The 17,530-nt window shown below is 39.5% G+C and overlaps 1 pseudogene; it reads right to left on the bottom strand.

Annotated features, from left to right (window-relative positions):
- Nucleotides 1–3,294: 3,294 nt before the first annotated feature.
- On the bottom strand, nt 3,295–3,935 carry LOC101609055 (annotated as a pseudogene).
- Between the last annotated feature and the right edge of the window lie 13,595 nt (nt 3,936–17,530).

The following is a 17,530-nucleotide window of genomic DNA, read 5'->3' as shown; positions in this document are numbered from 1 at the left end:
TGAGTGAGACCATGTGATGATTATCTTTTTGTGATTGTGTGAGTTCCTTGAGTATGACCTGTTCCAAGTTTGACCATTTTTCTACAAATTTCATTGTGTTATTTTTTTTATTACTTATGAGTAGAATTTGATTGTGTAGATATATCACATCTTGGTTATCCATTCATCCAATGATAGGCACCTGGGTTGATTCTAGTTCTTGGCTATTATGAATTGAGCAGTTATAAACATGGTTGAGGAAAAAAAAAAAAACCAACAACAAAAAAAAAACCCCTCTGAACTGAGGTATGGAGCTTTTAGGTTAAATGATATATATATTTTTTTACAATCCATTCTTTTTAAAAATTATTATTATTATTAATATGTTTGTAGGGATACATCATATGTTTGTACCCTTTTTTTTCTCATGTTTGCCCCCACTTCACTGGCTGTTTCATGTATTCCCTAGGGGGTTGTGGGTTATGCACTGTGGGAACAGCAGTTACTTATTTTGGGGGGAGGGGGAAGAAAATGCCTCCTGGCATAATGTCTCAGCCTTTGGCTTTCACAATCTTTCCACCACCTCTTCTGCAAAATTTCCTGAACCTTGGTGGGTTAGTTTTAAGTCTACTTTACTGATGAACTTTTAGTAGCCTCTGGACCTCTGCTTTAGTAGGTGTTGAATATCCTCAGGGTCTGTCCCCTTCACCCTGCTGCTGACTATCAGATTTACCATGGAAGCAACACTCTTACTCATCTTCCCAATTTCTCTATGGTTCCAGCTGTGGCATGGATGAAGTGTGAGGCATAGTTTATCTCCTCAGGTTTTGCTACCTTATGAAAAAGAACAGATTCTCCAACAGAGAGTGAAGTCATCACAGTTTAAATGGGATAAGCATTATTAATTTAGGGAAAAGTTGATATATGTAAGCCCTCTTTTAGCCAAAGACTAGTGAGAGCTTGACACTGGAGAACATAATCTTCATCTCCATAGGATTCTGATCTGGTTCCCAATACCAGATATGGGTTTCTTTACTCTGAGTGGATCTCTTAGCCAATCAGACAGTTATTGGTTATCCATCAAGGCTGTGTGCCACTATTACACTGGTGTGTGCATCCTGTCAGGGTATTTGCTTCTTTGTAGCTTAGACTTCTGGTTTTTCAGACTGTTCTTGGCCACTTCCCCCAGTAGCTCATGTAGTGCTTTCTGGCACTAGACAGGATAAATGGCTGGGGACTGGCTCTATTCTGAATTCTAGCCAGGTCTCTTCATGCTCTGTGTTAGCAACATGGCATCTTCTGCAATAGGGACTTACCTTTTTCCTCAGGTGGGTAATCAATTTCATTGACAGAAACCCCTGTCTTGTGTTGGAGACCTCATAAGTCTCTTCAATTAACAGTTCATTGTGGATAGCAACCAATTTCTAGTACTGGGAGTTACAGGCCAGATATATATATATATATAAGCTTAGGCATCATCCCACCCTCTTAGAGCCCTTTTCAGGTGCTCCCCCATTACACCTGTTGAGGGTTATATCTGTTAGCCTATCTCCAAGGATCACTGTTTCTATGTTACCAGTTCATTTTGGATTTAGTTTTGTGTTTGTTTTTTCCCCCACTATCCTTTTTCCCTTCTCAGAAACCCTTCCATTCCTATTTTATGGGTCTTGAATTTTCCTATCAGGTATGTCAGCAACTAGAGCTGGTCCAGGTTAGGAACCATAGATTGAGACCATGCAGCATTTGTCTTTCTGTGATTGTGTGAGTTCGCTGGATATGATCTGTTCCAAGTCTGTCTATTTTTCAACAAGTTTCATTGTATAGGTTTTTTCTTACTGCTGAGAAGAATTCCATTGGGTATATGTACCACAACTTTGTTATCCATTTAGCCAGTGATGGGCACCTGGGTTGATTCCAATTCTGAGGTATTATGAATTGAACAGCTTCAAATACAGTTGAGCAAACAGCTCTGTAGTGAGGCAAGGAGGATTTAGGATAAATGCCCAGTAAGGGAACAACTGGGTACGTTGGTAGCTCTATGGTCTTCCTTTTCAGGAGTATCCATATTGATTTCCATAGTGGTTGTACAAGTTTACATTCCCACCAGTAGTGGATGAGGGTTCCTCTTTCCTCACATCCTTGCCAACATTTGTAACTGTTTTGATTTTTTAATGATTGCTATCCTTACTGAAGAAAGGTGGAATCTCATAGTTATTTTAATTCACATTTTCCTGATGGTTAGGGATGTTGAACATTTTTGTTCTTTTTTTTTTTTTTTTGAGGTAGGGTCTCACTCTGACCCAGGATGACCTGCAACCCACTACGTACTCTCAGGGTGGCCTTGAATTCATGGTGAATCTCCTACCTCTGCATCCTAAATGCTGGGATTAAAGTCATGTGCAACCACCACACCCAGCTTGAACATTTTCTTAAGTGTATGTTAGCCATTTGAATTTCTTTCCCTGAAAACTCCCTATTCAGTTTTTTATTGTTTAGGTTTTTGAGTTATTTGTAGATTCTGTCAGTTGTATAGCTGGTGAAAAATTTCTTCCATTTAGCAGGTAGTCTATTGGCTCTATGGTATGTTTATGCAAAAGCTTTTTTTTTTATTCTGCAACTTAAATTTAATATATTTATTTATTTGACCAAGAAAGGAGGAGAGAGAGAGACAGAGAGGGAAAATGGGCGTGCCAAGGCCTCCTGCCACTGCAAATGAACTCCAGACATGTGTGTCTCTTGTGCATGTGGCTACTGTGGGTCCTGGGGAATCTAATCTGGGTTCTTTGGCTTTGCAGGCAAACAGTTTAACTGTTAAGCCATCCCTCCAGCCCTGCAATTTAAATTTAAATTTCTAAAGAAAGTCAGAATTATGATGTGCATTAAAATCTACATTCACATGGACATCCACTGAAAGTTTTCATTGGCTCAGCTTCTGGTCTTCTCTGTATTGAGATTCAAAGTCATGAAAGGCTTAAGGATAAGCACATTCCCTTGTTTATGCTGTTGGGTCGCCTGATTTTCAGGACTAAGATACAGCAATGTACAGAAAAAGAGCCAGGAAAATGATCTGCAGGGCATTAGACACCATCATTTCTAGTATGCACACAGGAAAAAGTTAAGTTGGACTCCCACAATACTATTTGCTTGTTTAGTCTGCAAAGTAAAATTTGGGTTGAAAATCCAGAGTCCAAAGAATTTTTTTTAAAGAAACCCTTTCTTTCCAGATACAAAAGTGATGTTCCAAGCATTCTTCCCTTAGTGACCAGTCAAGCAGTCCAGTACTCACTCGCCCCTGGTGTACAACAGTCGCACTGTTTAGTAGACCTTGCACCAGTTGCTGCTGTCACTCGGCATCAGCCCTCCCGTGATGAGCAAAATGAGGTCAACAAACCACCAGATTCCAGGTCCTCCAAGTGTCAGCAGCTTCCCAAGGGCTGTGCCAGTATGTCCCAAGCAGAAACCATCCACCACAAAGCAGCCCAGGAATGAGTAGAGTAATGGTGGTTATGAGGTAGTGTCCTGTGTATTTTATACAAGATTTATTCTTTCGTAGGAAGGTCCTGGGACTGGCACATTCCATTCCATCTAGGGCCCAGCACTGAACTGCAGTGTGTTCCACATCACTGTAGGCTTGACCCCCAAACTTAAGGCAACCATGACCAAGTTCTTGGGATGCAGTCATGTTTCCTGCATGATCCACAGGTTCCTCACAGTCTTTGAACTCATCAGGCAGGTAGGAGCAGAGGATGACCAGAGAGTGGGGGTCGCCACATTCCCAGCTCCAGGTATCCAAAGCACTGTCAGGGTGAGAAGTGCTGGTGGAGGTGAGCTCCAGCTTAGCAGTGACCTTGTACCAGTGGCCCGGGGAGACAGTGCAGCAGCAGCAGGTACCCCAGCAGCAGAGCCGCCTGGCCACAAAGCAGCAGGTAACTCACAGGGCAGCCCCCCAGTGTCATATTCCTGGGGCTGTGGGGAAGACCCCTGTGCAAAAGCTTTTTAACTTCATAAGATCCTATTGGCTGAGTGATTGTTTAATTTCCTGGACGACAGGAGTTTTGATCAGGAAGTCTTTCCACTCTCCTATATTGTGGAGAATTCCTCCTATTTTTTCTTCAAGTAGGAGAAGAGTTTCAGGTCTTATATTGAGGTCTTTAATCTGTTTGGATTTGAGTTTTGTGTATGGAGAGCTGAAAAGGTCTAGTTTCATTTTTCTACATATGGTTATCCAAATTTCCCAGCACCATTTGTTGAAGATGCCATGTTTTCTCCAATCTACTTTATTGGCACCTTTGTCAAAGACAAGGTAGTTGCAGTTACTTGACCTAAGGTCTGGGTCTTTAATTCTGTTCCATTGGCCTATGTTTTGTTTTTATGCCAGTACCATGCTGTTTTTGTAACTATGGCTTTGTAATATAGCTTTAGATTGGGTATGGTAATACCTCCAGAGGTGTTTCTTTTTTTAAATTTAAAAAATTTTTTATTTTATTTATTTATTTGAGAGCAACATACAGAGAGAGAAAGAGGCAGATAGAGGGAGAGGGAAAATGCACACACCAGGGTCTCCAGCCACTGCAAACAAACTCCACACTCATGTGCCCCCTTGAGCATCTGGCTAACTTAGGTCCTGGAAAATCGAGCCTCAAACCAGGATCCTTAGGCTTTACAGGCAAATGCTTAACGGCTAAGCCATCTCTCCAGCCCCAGAGGTGTTTCTTTTGCTGAGGATACCATTTAACATAAATTTTGAGATAATGTTTCTATCTTTGTGAGGAATGCTGCTGGAAAATTTTATTGGCAATGCATTAGTTCTATATATTGCTTCTGATAGAATTGCCATTTTCATAATATTAATTCTACCTATCATCCAGGAGCATGGGAAGGCTTTCCATCTTCTCAAGTACTCCTCAATTTCTTTCTTGAGTTTTTTTTCTATTGTCATTATATACTTTGTTTACATCCTTGGCTAGTGTTTTTCCAAGGTATTTAATTTTTCTGTTTCTATTGAAAATGGGAGAGCCTCATTGATTTCTTTCACCATATATTTGTACATGACATTTAGAAATGGTTATTGATGTGTGTGTGTGTGTGTGTGTGTGTGTGTGTGTGTGTGTGTTGATTTTGTATTCTGCTCTTTACAAAAGAATTAATCACCTTTAGAAGTTTTGAGATGGAGAGTTTTGGGTCACTTATGTATAGGATCATATCATTTCCAAATAGGGCTAACTCAACTTTTTCCTTTTCAATTTGTATCCCTTTTACATCTTCCTCCTGTCTTAGTGTTTGGGCTAGGACTCCTAGTATGTTGAGAGTAGTGATGAGACTGGGCACCCCTGTCTTGTTCACAATCTCAATGGGAACTCCTTGGATCTTTCCCCATTAAGTATTATTTGGGCTTTGGGTGCTTTATATATAGCCTTCATTATGTTGAGATATAAACCCTTCATACCTATTCTTTCCAGAATTTTTATCATGAAGTGATGCTGTATTTTGTCAAAGGCCTTCTCTGTATCAATTGAGATGATCATGTGGTTCTGATGGTTAAGTTTATTTATGTCGTGTATTATGTTGACTAATTTGTGTATGCTGAACCATCTCTACATCCTGGGATAAAGCCTACTTGATCAAGGTGGACAATGCTTTTGATATGTTGATGAGTTTGGTTTGTCAGGATTTTGTTCACAATCTTTGCATCTAAATTAATTAGGGCTGTAGGCTTATAGTTTTAGTTTTTTGTATCTCTGTCTGGTTTTGGTAATGGGGTGATGACACCTTCATGAAAGGAGTTGGGGAGGATTCCCATTCTATCCAATTATGTGCAATAATTTTAGAAAAATTGTTTTCAGTTCTTCAATGAAGGTTTGATGGAATTCAGCTGAGAAGCCATCTGGGCCTGGACTTTTCTTTTTGGGGAGGTTTTTGACTATTCAGTCTCCATGGAAGTGATAGGTTTGTTTAGGAGATTAGTCTTCTCTGAGTTTAGTTTGGTAGGTGGTATGTGGCTAGGAATTCATCCATTTCTTCCGGATTATTCAATTTTGTGGAGTAGAGGTTTCAGAAGTATGCTCTGATGATTCTTCCAATTTCATTGATGTCTGCTGTGATTTATCCTTTTTCATTTCTGATTTTGTTAATTAGAGACTTTTCTTTTTTCGCTTGATCAATTTGGCCAGGGGTTTATCAATCTTGTTTATTTTTTCAAGGAACCAGGTCTTCATTTCAATGATTTAAAAAATTATTTTCTTAGTTTCTAGTTCACTAATTTCTGCTCTGATTTTTAAAATTTATTTTTATTAGTTATGGACATACTTAGTATGTCAACACCACATATTTCCCTCATACTTGCCCCTTTTCTGAAGGGGTCCTCCTCACTGGCAATGAAGGTCATCCCCATGAGGACTGTGGGCCATGCATTCTGGTGGGCAGCAGTCAGTTATGGGGGAGAGTCAATGTCTCTGTGCATGATGTCCCAACTTGCAGCTCTAAAAATCTTTCCACCTCTCTTCTGCAAAATTCCCTGAGTCACGTTGGGTGTGTTTTAAGTCTACTTCATTGATGGGATCATTAGGAGCCTCTGGATCTATGCTTTGGTAGGTGTTGAGTTTCCTCAGTGTCTATCTACTTCACCCTTGTACTAATATCAGGTTCACTGATAAAGCAAAATTCTTACTTGTTTCCCCAGTTCCTCTGTGGTTTCAGCAGGGGCTTGGATGAAGTGTGATGGATAGGTTATCTCCCCAGGTCCTGCTCCCATCTAAAAAAGAGAAGCAGATTCTCTAATGGAGAGTGAACTCTGCACAGGTTCAATGAGATAACAATTATTAATTTAGAGAGAATTTTATGGGTGTACACCCTCTTATAGCCCAAGATTAGTGGGACCTTAATATTGGAAAGCAAAATCAGTATTTGTTCATGCTTCTGACTTGTTTTCCAGTTCCAGAAATGGGTTCCCTTCCACTGAACAGATCTATTAGCTAATCTAAGAACAGTTGGTTACCCACCATGGCTGTGTGCCACTATTGCACTTGTGTGAACATCACTTCAGGTTGTTTGCTTCTGTGTAGTTTAGACTTTGAGTTGCTCAGACAGATGTTGGACACTTTCCCCCAGTAGCTCATGTAGTGCCTTACAGTACTAGACAGGCTAACTGTCTGTTAATACTGTCTAGAATCCAGCCAGTTCTCTCCTTGTCCCTTGCCAACAGCATATGGTTTATTTAGCAGTAGGGTCTTACCATTTACCTCTGGTGGGCAATGTACTCTGACAGAAGTCCGTCTTATTTTGGGAAACTTTGTAGGTCTCTCTGGTCAATAGCTCATTGTGGGTGCTTACTATGTCATGGAACTTGGAGATAAGGTCAGCACCAAGGTATAAGAAAAAATAAAAAGAAAGAATGAAAAAAACGGGAGAAATTTAAGGTCAGGTTTCATCTCACACTGTCCAGGGCCCTTCAATTCAGGTGCTCCCCCTAAGGTCCTTTTGAGGGTTCAACCATTTAGTCTATCTTCTAGGATATAGGTTTCTTTGGTAGCAGTTTAATCTGGGTCCATATTTGTGTTTCTTCCACCCTTCCTTCCCTCAAGCCCTACTCTCCATACTGTTCAGGCCCCAGATGCTTATCAGGCATGTCAGCAACCTGGGCTGATCCAAGTTAGGAACCACTTAGGAACTGCAGATGAGTGAGACCAAACAATGATTGCTTTTCTGTGACTGTGTGACTTCGCTCAGTTGATCTGTTCCAAGTTCGACCAGTTTTTTTTCTACAAATTTTGTTCTATCATTTTTTCTTACTGCTGAGTAGAATTCCATCATGTAGATATACTACATCTTGGTTATCTATTCGTCCAATGATGGGCACCTGAGTTGATTCTAGTTCTTAGCTATTATGAATTGAACAGCTATAAACATGGTTGAGCAAATATCTCTGAACTGAGGCCAGGAGCTTTGAGGGTAAATGCCCAGTAAGAGAATAACTGGGTCTTTTTGTAACTCTACAGTCATCCTTTTAGGAATCTCCATATTGATTTCCATAGTGGTTGTACCAGCTTACATTCCCACCAACAGTGAATGAGGGTTCCTATTTCTCCAAATCCTCACCAACATTTGCTTTCATTTGATTTTTTTTTTTAAATTTTTAAATTTTTTAATTTATTTGTTTGAGAGTGACAGACACAGAGAGAAAGACAGATAGAGGGAGAGAGAGAGAATGGGCGCGCCAGGGCTTCCAGCCTCTGCAAACGAACTCCAGACACGTGCGCCCCCTTGTGTATCTGGCTAACGTGGGACCTGGGGAACCGAGCCTCGAACCGGGGTCCTTAGGCTTCATAGGCAAGCGCTTAACCACTAAGCCATCTCTCCAGCCCTCATTTGATTTTTAAACATTTGATATCCTTACTGGGTAAGGTGGAATCTCATAGTTGGTTTATTTGCATTTCCTTGATGGTTATGGATGATGGAAATTTTTTTAAGTGTGTGTTTGCCATTTGTATTTCTTCCTCTGAGAACTCTCTATTCACTTCTCCTCCCATTTTGTGAGTGGGTTGTTTGACATTTTGTTTAGGTTTTTAAGTTCTTTGTAGATTCTAGATATTAGGCCCCTGTTGGTTGAATATCCAGAAAAAATTTTTTCCCTTTCTGTGGGTAATCTATTGACTCTGCTTCTTCTATGCTTCTCTGTGTGAAAACTTTTCAGCTTCATGGGTTCCCACTGTTTGAGTGATTAAGTTCCTGATCTGATGCACTGGGCTTTTGCTCAGGAAGTTCCTCCTACTTTTTTTCTCCCATTAGTAGCAGGCTTTTAGGTCTTATATTGAGTCCTTTGATTCATTTGGACTTGATTTTTTTGCATGACAAGATGTTTGGGTCTAGTTTTGTTTTTTCTGCATATGGTTATCCAGTTTGTCCAGCATTATGTGATGAAGACACAGTCTTTTCTCCAGGATATATCATTGGGGCCTTTATTGAAGATCAAGTTACTTGACCTAAAGTCTGGCTCTTCACTTCTGTTGCATTGGTCTATATTCCCGTTTTTATGCCATTACCATGCTGTTTTTATTACTATGGCTTTGAAGTATAGCTTTAGATCAGGTATGGTGATTCCTCCAGAGGTGTTTCTTTTGCTGAGAATATGTTTATTCCATATGAATTTAGAGGTCATTTTTACTATCTCTGTGAAGAATGCTGCTGGGGTTTTTATTGGTAGTGCATTAAATCTGTACATTGCTTTAGGTAGGATTGCCATTTTCACAATGTTAATTCAGTCTATTCAGGAGCATGGGAGGTCTTTCTATTTTCTCAAGTTATCCTCAATTTGTTTCTTGAGTGCTTTTACATTTTCATTATATGTTTTTTACAACCTTTGTTAGTGTTATTCCAAGGTGTTTTTTTTTTTTCTATTGAAAATAGGACTGTGTCACTAATTTATTTTCTGTATATTTGTCCTTTACATATAGAAAGTCTACTGATTTTTGTGTGCTGGCTTTTTATCCTGCTATTTTGGTGAAGGAATTAATCACCATTGGGGGTTTTGAGATGGAGGCTCTCGGATCACTTATGTATAGGATCATGCTGTCTGCATGTAGGGCTGACTTGACTTCATCCTTTCCAATTTGCATCTCTTTTATTTCTTTCTCCTGTCTTATTGCTTGGGCTAGGACTTCTAGCACTATGTTGAAGAGCAGTGGTGAGAGTGGGCACCCCTATTATCTTCCCTATCTCAATTGGAATTCCTTGAGTCTTAAGTATTAGTTGGGCTTTAGGTGCTTTATATATAGCCTTTATTACATTCATACATAATCCATCCATGTCTATTCTCTCCAATGTTTTGATCATGAAATGATGTTGTATTTTGTCAAAGGCCTTCTCTGCGTCTATTGAAATGATCATGTGATTTTTGTGATTAAGTTTATTTTTGTGGTATTTTTTTTTATGTTGAAAGATTTCCATATGTTGAAACAACCCTGTGTTTCTGGGGTAAGGCCTACTTAATCAAGTTGGAGAAGGCATTTGATGTGGTGTTGAATTCAATTTGTGAGGATTTTGTTCAGGATCTTTGCATCTAAGTTCATCATGGATATCCTCCTGTAGTTTTCTTTTCTTTTTGTATTTCTGTCTGTTTTTGGTATTAGGGTAATGCTAAAAAAGAGTTAGGGTGCTTTTCCTGGTCCTAAAAGGAGTTGGGGTACTTTTCCTGTTCTCTAATTTTATGGAACAGATTGAAGAAAATCGGCTTTAGTTCTTTCATGAAGATTTGATAGAATTCAGCTGAGATGTCATCTGGTCCTTGACTTTTCTTTTTGGGGAGGTTTTTGATTATGTTTTCAATCCTAGTGGGTGTTATAAGTTTGTTTAGGAGATTTATATGCTCTGGGTTTTGTTTTTGTAAATGGTATGTGTCCAGGAATTTATCCATTTCTTCCAGATTGTCCAGTTTTTTGGAGTAGAGGTTTTGGAAGTAAGTCTTGATCGTTCTTCCAATTTCACTTATGTCTTTTAGGACCTCACCTTTTTCATTTCTAATTTTGTTAATTTGAATCATCTCTTTTTTTCACTTGATCAAATTGGCTGGGGGGGGGGGTTGTCAATTTTTATTTTTTCAAAGAACCAGCTTTTTGTTTCATCAATTTTTGAAGTTTTTTTAAAAATTTTCCAAATTATTAATTTCTATTCTGATTGTGATTATTCTTTTCTGTATGGAGCTTTTTGCATTGGATTCTTTTTGTTTCTTCAATGCCTTTAGATGGATAGTTAGGTTATTGATTTGAGATCTCTCTGTCTTTGTTATGAAGGCATTTAGTGCTGTGAATTTTCTCCTAAGGACAGCCTTCATTGTGTCTCATACACTTGGGTACTTTGTGTTCTCATTATCATTCAATTCAATAAAATTTTACAATTTCCTTTTTGATTTCATCCATTACCCATTTATTGTTTAAAAGCATGTTTTTTGATCTCCAGGAGCTGATGGACTTCCTGGTGCATCTCTTATTGTTAATTTCTAGCTTTACAACATTGTGATCTGATATCATGCAGGAAATTATATCAGTTTTCCTGAATATATGGAGACAGGCTTTATGTCCTAGCATATGATGCTAGAAGAATGTGGATTTTGTGGATTTTGGGTAGAATGTTCTGTAGATGTCCATTAGGGATAGTTGATCTACAGTATTGTTGAGCTCTGTTACTTCCCTGTTGATTTTCTGTTTGGATGATCTGTCTATTGATGATAGTGGAGTACTGAAGTCCCCAACTATGATGGTGTTGGTGTTTATTTCTGTTTTGTTGTCAAGTAGTTTTTGTTTCATGAATGTGGGGCATCTGTGTTTGGTGCATATAGATTGATGATTGTGATACCCTCTTGTTGGATCATTATCTTGATGAGTAAGAAGTGACCTCTTTGTCTATTTTGATTACTTTTGTTTGAAGTCTATTTTATCCAATATCAGTATAATAATGCCTGCTTGTTCATTATTTCTGTTCAATTGGAATATAATTTTCTACCCTTTCACCCTGAGGAGGTGTTGTCTTTAGTGGTGAGGTGGGTTTCTTGAAGACAAATCAGTTTGAGGGGTCCATTTTTCTGATCCACTCTGTTAATTTGTGTCTCTTGATGGGTGAATTAAGGCCAATAATATTTATAGTAATAACTTTGAGGTTTGATTTAATCCCTATTATATTGTGGTGCTTTATGTAGTTTTGTTTTCTTGGACTTTGTTGTTTTTTTGAGGCCTCTCTGGGTTTGGTTATTGTGGTCTGCTTTTTGTAAGCTTTTGAGATTGGTTATCTGATTCTTCTGTGTGTAGAATTTCTTGAAGTCCTTTCTGTAGCTTGTCTTTGTGTTCATATAGCTGTAGAGCTGACTTTTGTCACAGAATTTTTTTTTCACTATCTTTTACGAGGGACATTCTCACAGGGTACAGTGGTTTGGGTTGGATGCCATAGGTTTTTAGACTTTGTAGCATTTAATTCCAGGCCCTTCTGGCTTTCAGGGTTTCCATTGAGAAATCTGAGGTAATTCTGATAGGATTACCTTTATATGTAATGTGTTGTTTCTTTCTTGTTGCTTTTAGGACTCTCCCTTTGTTTCATTGTTTAGAGTCACAATGATAATATGTCTTGGAAAGTTTCTCCTTTGGTCCAGTCTATTTGGAGTTCTGTTAGCTTCTTGTAACTTGATGGGACTCTCTTTTGAGAGGGCAGGAAATAAGTTCTCCATACTTTTGGTCTGAATTTCTTCTCCTTCTGGTACACCCATGATCCAAATGTTGGTATGATTAATAGTATCCCACAGTTTCCTCATGTTCTGTTCACAAAATGTTTGAACTTATTTAAGTTTTTGGATCCATGAACTCTTTGTTCTCTCTTGTCTTCCCGTTCTGATGCTCTGTCCTCCTCATAACTGATTCTGTTCTTAAGGGCATCTAGAGAGGTTTGGATTTGTTCAATTTGGTTTCTATTTTCTATTACCTTTTCCTGAATAGTACCCATACCTTTGGTGAGTTCCCTTTTCAGGTCATTTTAAAAAAATTTTCTTAATGTGTATTGGAATTTATCATTGCATTTATTTATGTCTTCATTGAACTTAGCCATATTATTATTTAAGTCCTCTGTATTTTGACTCACTTTTAGATCACTTAACTCTCTTTTGATGTCTCTCAGTTTTTTTTCAATTAGGTCCAACCTAGTGAGGATAGCATTCCTATAATTGTTCCTCTTTTGTTGATTTTCTGCAAGTTCTGTTATTTGCTTGGTCAGGGTCACATATCTTGTGTCTTTATCTTAGGGTTCTGATTCTGTTGCTTCTTCTATGTTTTTATTAAAGACTTCTATTGTGAGGCTAGGCAATGCTTATTTGATTCAGGAGGATACTGTAGTTTACCCTTGTAGTGTTGTCAGTGATTGTTCCCCTTTATGTTTGACTAGAATAGGATGTTGATGGCTTTGTTTATAGGGATGTGCAGATTGTGAAGGGCTATGTGGACCAGCCATTCTGAATTGGTGCTTACTACCAGCATTGGGAATGGGGGTGGCACAGGGGCTTGTCTTCTCAGGTGGGAGGGGTCATCATGGTCCCAGTTCGGGTGGGGAGAGGAGATGGATATGAGATTGGAGATGGCAAGGTCTTAGTGGTGGGCAGGTGGGTAGGAGATGGCATGGTCCTGATGGTGGGTAGGGGAGTTGGAAGACTGTGTATTCCTAGTGGTGGAGAGGAGGAGATGGTGATGTCCTGGTTGTGGTGGTGGGGAATCAGGAGACAGCATGGTCCAGGTGGTGTGGAGTGGAGTCAGTAAGTGACATGGTCCTGGTGGCAGGAAGGGAGGGGAGTCTGGAGTTGGCATGGACCTGGTGGTAGGAAGGGAAAGGAGTCTGGAGATGGCATGGTCTTGGTGGCAGGAAGGGAGGGGAATTAGGAGATGGCACAGTCCCAGCAGCAGGAGCAAGGATTGTCAGGAGTCAGCATGGTCCTGGTGGGGGAGGGGGAGGGTGGAAAGGTGGGTGAGGGCAATGACCTGTTTGGAGGAGGAAAAGGTGAGAGGTACTTGGGCCTCAATCTACAGAGCACACAGGTAGCATAGGAGAGAGCCTGGCCCAGGGTGCAGTGGCTGGTATGGGTGATTGAGGGGTCTGGAGGTCTAGTAGGTTATGTAAGAGCATGAAAATCAGAATATTCCTTACTTTGCTCCTCTATGTCCTCCCACTGGAGGTCTGCTAGGATCTGCTGACCCTGGAATGCTACAGATCTTGCCTGGTATTACCCCAGGACCTGAAGCATTGTTAGGTAGATGCCATCTTAACTGGAACTCTCTGCTTTGATCTTGATTATTTCTTTCTGCCTGGAACTGTTAGGGTTGGATTCTTCTTGTTCTTTCAATGCTGTTAAGTGAACCATTAGGTTATTAATTTGGGATCTCTATGTCTTTGGTATTCAGGCACTTAGCACTATGAATTTTCCCCTTAAGACTGCCTTCATTGTGTCTCATAAGTTTTGATGAGCTGTGTTTTCATTATCATTCAATTTTGAATGTTATAATTTCTTTTTGATTTCTTCCCCAATCCATTCATTGTGTAAGATGTGTTTTTCAGTCTCCAGGAGGTAGTGTAGTACCTGCTATGTTTCTTATTAATTTCTAGTTTTAAAGTATTGTGATCTGATATGATTCAGGAAGTTACTTCAGTTTTTCTGAATTTATGGAGGCATGCTTTATGGTCTATGTGGTCTGTTCTTTCTGTGGGCTGCTGAGAAGAATGTGTATTCTGTAGTATTCTGTAGAGTTGGGGTGGAATGTCCTCTAGGTGTCTGTTAGGTCTACTTGATCTATGGTGTTGCTTAGGTCTATTAGTTCCCTGTTGATTTTCTGCTTGGATGAGCTATCTATTGATAATGGTGGAATATTGAAGTCTCCAACTATGATGGTGTTGCTATTTACTACTGACTTGTCAAGTAGATTAAAACAAAAACAACTGGTGCACCTGTTTTTGGCACATATGTATTTTATGACTGTGATATCCCCATGGATTGTTCCCTTGATGAGTGGACTTCTTTGTCTTTTTTGATTACTTTTGGTTTGAAGTCTATTTTATCAGATATTAATATAGTGACACCTGCCTATTTATTATTTTCATTTGCTTATAATATCATTTTCTAGCCTTTCATTCTGAGAAGGTTTCTGTCTTTAGTAGTGAGGTGGGTTTCTTGAAGACAGCCAATAGAAGGGTCTATGTTTTTGATCCACCTTGTTATGTTGTGTCTTTTTTGTTGCTGTTTGTTTGTTTTGTTTTTTTGAAGTAGGGTCTTGCTCTCACCCAGGCCGATCTGGAATTGACTACACAGTCTCAGGGTGGCCTCAAACTTATGGTGGTGATCCTACTACCTCTGCCTCCCAAGTGCTAGGATTAAAGGCGTGTACCACCACGTCTTTTGATGAGTGAGTTAAGACCATTAATGTTTAAGATTATAACTTTGAGGCTCAACTTAATCCTTGCCATGATGGGGTGCTTTATGGGGTTTGGTGCTTTCTTGTGTTTTGCATTTTTTTGAGCCTGGTCTAGTTTTGGTTATTGTGATCTTCTTCTTGTAGGCTCTTGAGATTGGTCATTTGACTCTTCTGTGTGGAATATTCCCTAAAGTATTCTTTGTACGTGTAGGTTTGTTTTCATATAACCATAGAATTGACCTTTTTCATGGAAAAATTTCCTTTCACCAGCTATTATGAGGGATACAGTAGGTTGGGTTTGAAGTCATAGATTTTCAGACATTGAAGTGTTCAATTCCTGACCCTTCTGGGTTTCAGGGTTTCCACTGAGAAATCGGAGGTAATTCTGAATTTATGGTGTCATGTTTTTTTTTTTTTTTTTTGACTTTGTATGTAGTGAGTTGTTTCTCTCTTGCTTCTTTCAGTATTCTTTCTTTATTTTCTTTTTGTTGTTGTTTCTTTTTATTTATTTATTTGAGAGCAACAGAGAGAGAAAGAGAGAGAGAGAACAGGTGTGCCAGGGCCTCCAGACACTGTGAACCAACTCCAGATGCGTGCGTCCCTTGTGCATCTGGCTAACATGAATCCTGGGAAATTGAGCCTCAAACCTGGGTCTTTGGGCTTTACAGGCGAGCACTTACACACTAAGCCATTTCTGTAGCCCTTCTTTCTTTATTTTCATTGTTAAGTTTTAATTATAATGTGTCTTGGATAGTTTCTTCTTTGGTACTGTCTGTTTGGTTTTCTGTGGGATTTTTGGGTCTGGATGGGCTTCTCTTTTGAGATATTGGGAAATTTTTCTTCAATAATTCTGAATATGTTTTATATATCTCTGGCTGGCCTGGATTTCCTCTCCTTCTTGAATACCCATTATCCTGATGTTGTTCATTTTAGGGTATCCCACAGTTCTCTCCTTTCTGTTAACTTGACTTTTTAAAAAGTAGTTTTTATTTTTATTTATTTATTTGTGAGAGAGGAAGAGGCAGATGTATAGAGAAAGTAGAGTGCCAGTGCTTCCAGCTGCTACAAATAAACTCGAGATGCATGCACCACCTTGTTCATCTGGTTTATGTGGGTCCTAGGGAATTGAACCTGGGTCCTTTGACTTTGCAGGGAAGTACCTTAACAGCTTAGCTGTCTCTCCAGCCCCACTTGATTTTTTGAACTTAGCAGTGTTTGGCTTCCCAATAAATTTCTTCTGTCTTGTCTTGCAGGTCATAGTTCTGTTTTCCACATGAGTAACTCTGTTAATGAGGGTTTCTAGAGAGGTTTTTATCAGCTCTATTTGGTTTTTGTTTTCTGTTGTGTTATTTTACATCAAGTCCATCTCTTATTTGAGGCATGATATCAGTTAGAGTTCTGATTTTCTTGATGCTTCCTGGAGTTCAATCTTTCATTGGATCAAGTCTTCATTAAGCTTAATCAACTGGTTATTGAGATCATCCATTTGTTCACTTACCTTCAATTCATTTGTATTTCTTTTGAATCACCCAAGCTTTTCTTCAATTAAGTTAAGCCTGCTGTAAAAAGTTAAGTGCAGCTGGGCATGATGGTGCATGCCTTTAATCCCAGCACTCAGGAGGCAGAGTTGGGAGGATCACAGTGAGTTCAAGGTCACCTTGAGTCTACATAGTGAATTCCAGGTCAGCCTGAGCTAGAGTGAAACCCTACCTCAGTAAAACAAAACAAAAAAAACCAAACAAATAAACAAACAAAAAAAACTAAGAACAACAACAAAAAGCTAAGTGCTTTAAGAAATGATTCTTCTCAGTTTAATTGATGTAACTGTTGATTATTTGATGGTTTGCTTCCAGTTCAACAATTCTTTTGATCAGGGTCACATTGGTGGCTGTGTTTTCATTTTGGGATTGAATTTCTACTGATTTATCTATGATTTCATTGGAGGCTTCCATTGTAGGACTAGGCATCCTTGGTGGAGATCTCTCAGTTTTATGACTTTTTTCTTTTCTTTTCTTTTCTTTTTTCTTTTTTGGTGTTGTGGTCTACTCATCTTTGGGAAATATTTTATTCTATTGAAGAGAAGCAAGTATTTTTCCTTGTAGGATGTTCAGTGGGTATTTACTTTTAAATGTGAACTGGATTGGTGTATGATGGGTTTATACCTGCAAAGGCACAGATGAACCAGGATCCAGGAAGCTGGAGGGCAGGGGCCAAGAGGCCAGCTCCTGCTGTAGTTCCTTCACCCTCTGGTTCAAGGAATATGGTTTTGGGTACCTAGGGTCCAGCTCAATCAGGAAACAAGAGCAGAAGGCCTGCTTCTGTAGCTCACATGCAGGGAACAGTGCAGTCCAAGACAACAGCAACAGTATTGGAATCAAGAACCTGGGAGGTGGGGAACCAACCATGACCTCTGGCCTACTCATTTCACACATTCACGCTCCAGAGCAGTGTATTTGTGGGTTGAGGAACCAGGAGCCATTCAGTTAGGAAGGTGGAGCAAGGGGCCTACTTCAGCAAAAATTTTGCAGGGTCCAGGCAGCCTCAAGCCAGCAGCTGGGGAACATACTAGGCCCAGAGAACTGGGAGCAGGGGAACAGAAAGATCTGGCCTTCTCACTCTGTATG

Source organism: Jaculus jaculus, chromosome 8, assembly GCF_020740685.1.
Source record: "Jaculus jaculus isolate mJacJac1 chromosome 8, mJacJac1.mat.Y.cur, whole genome shotgun sequence".
NCBI lineage: Eukaryota > Metazoa > Chordata > Mammalia > Rodentia > Dipodidae > Jaculus > Jaculus jaculus.
The sequence above is the reverse complement of the archived record's forward strand: the minus strand, read 5'-3'. Positions and strand labels throughout refer to the sequence as shown.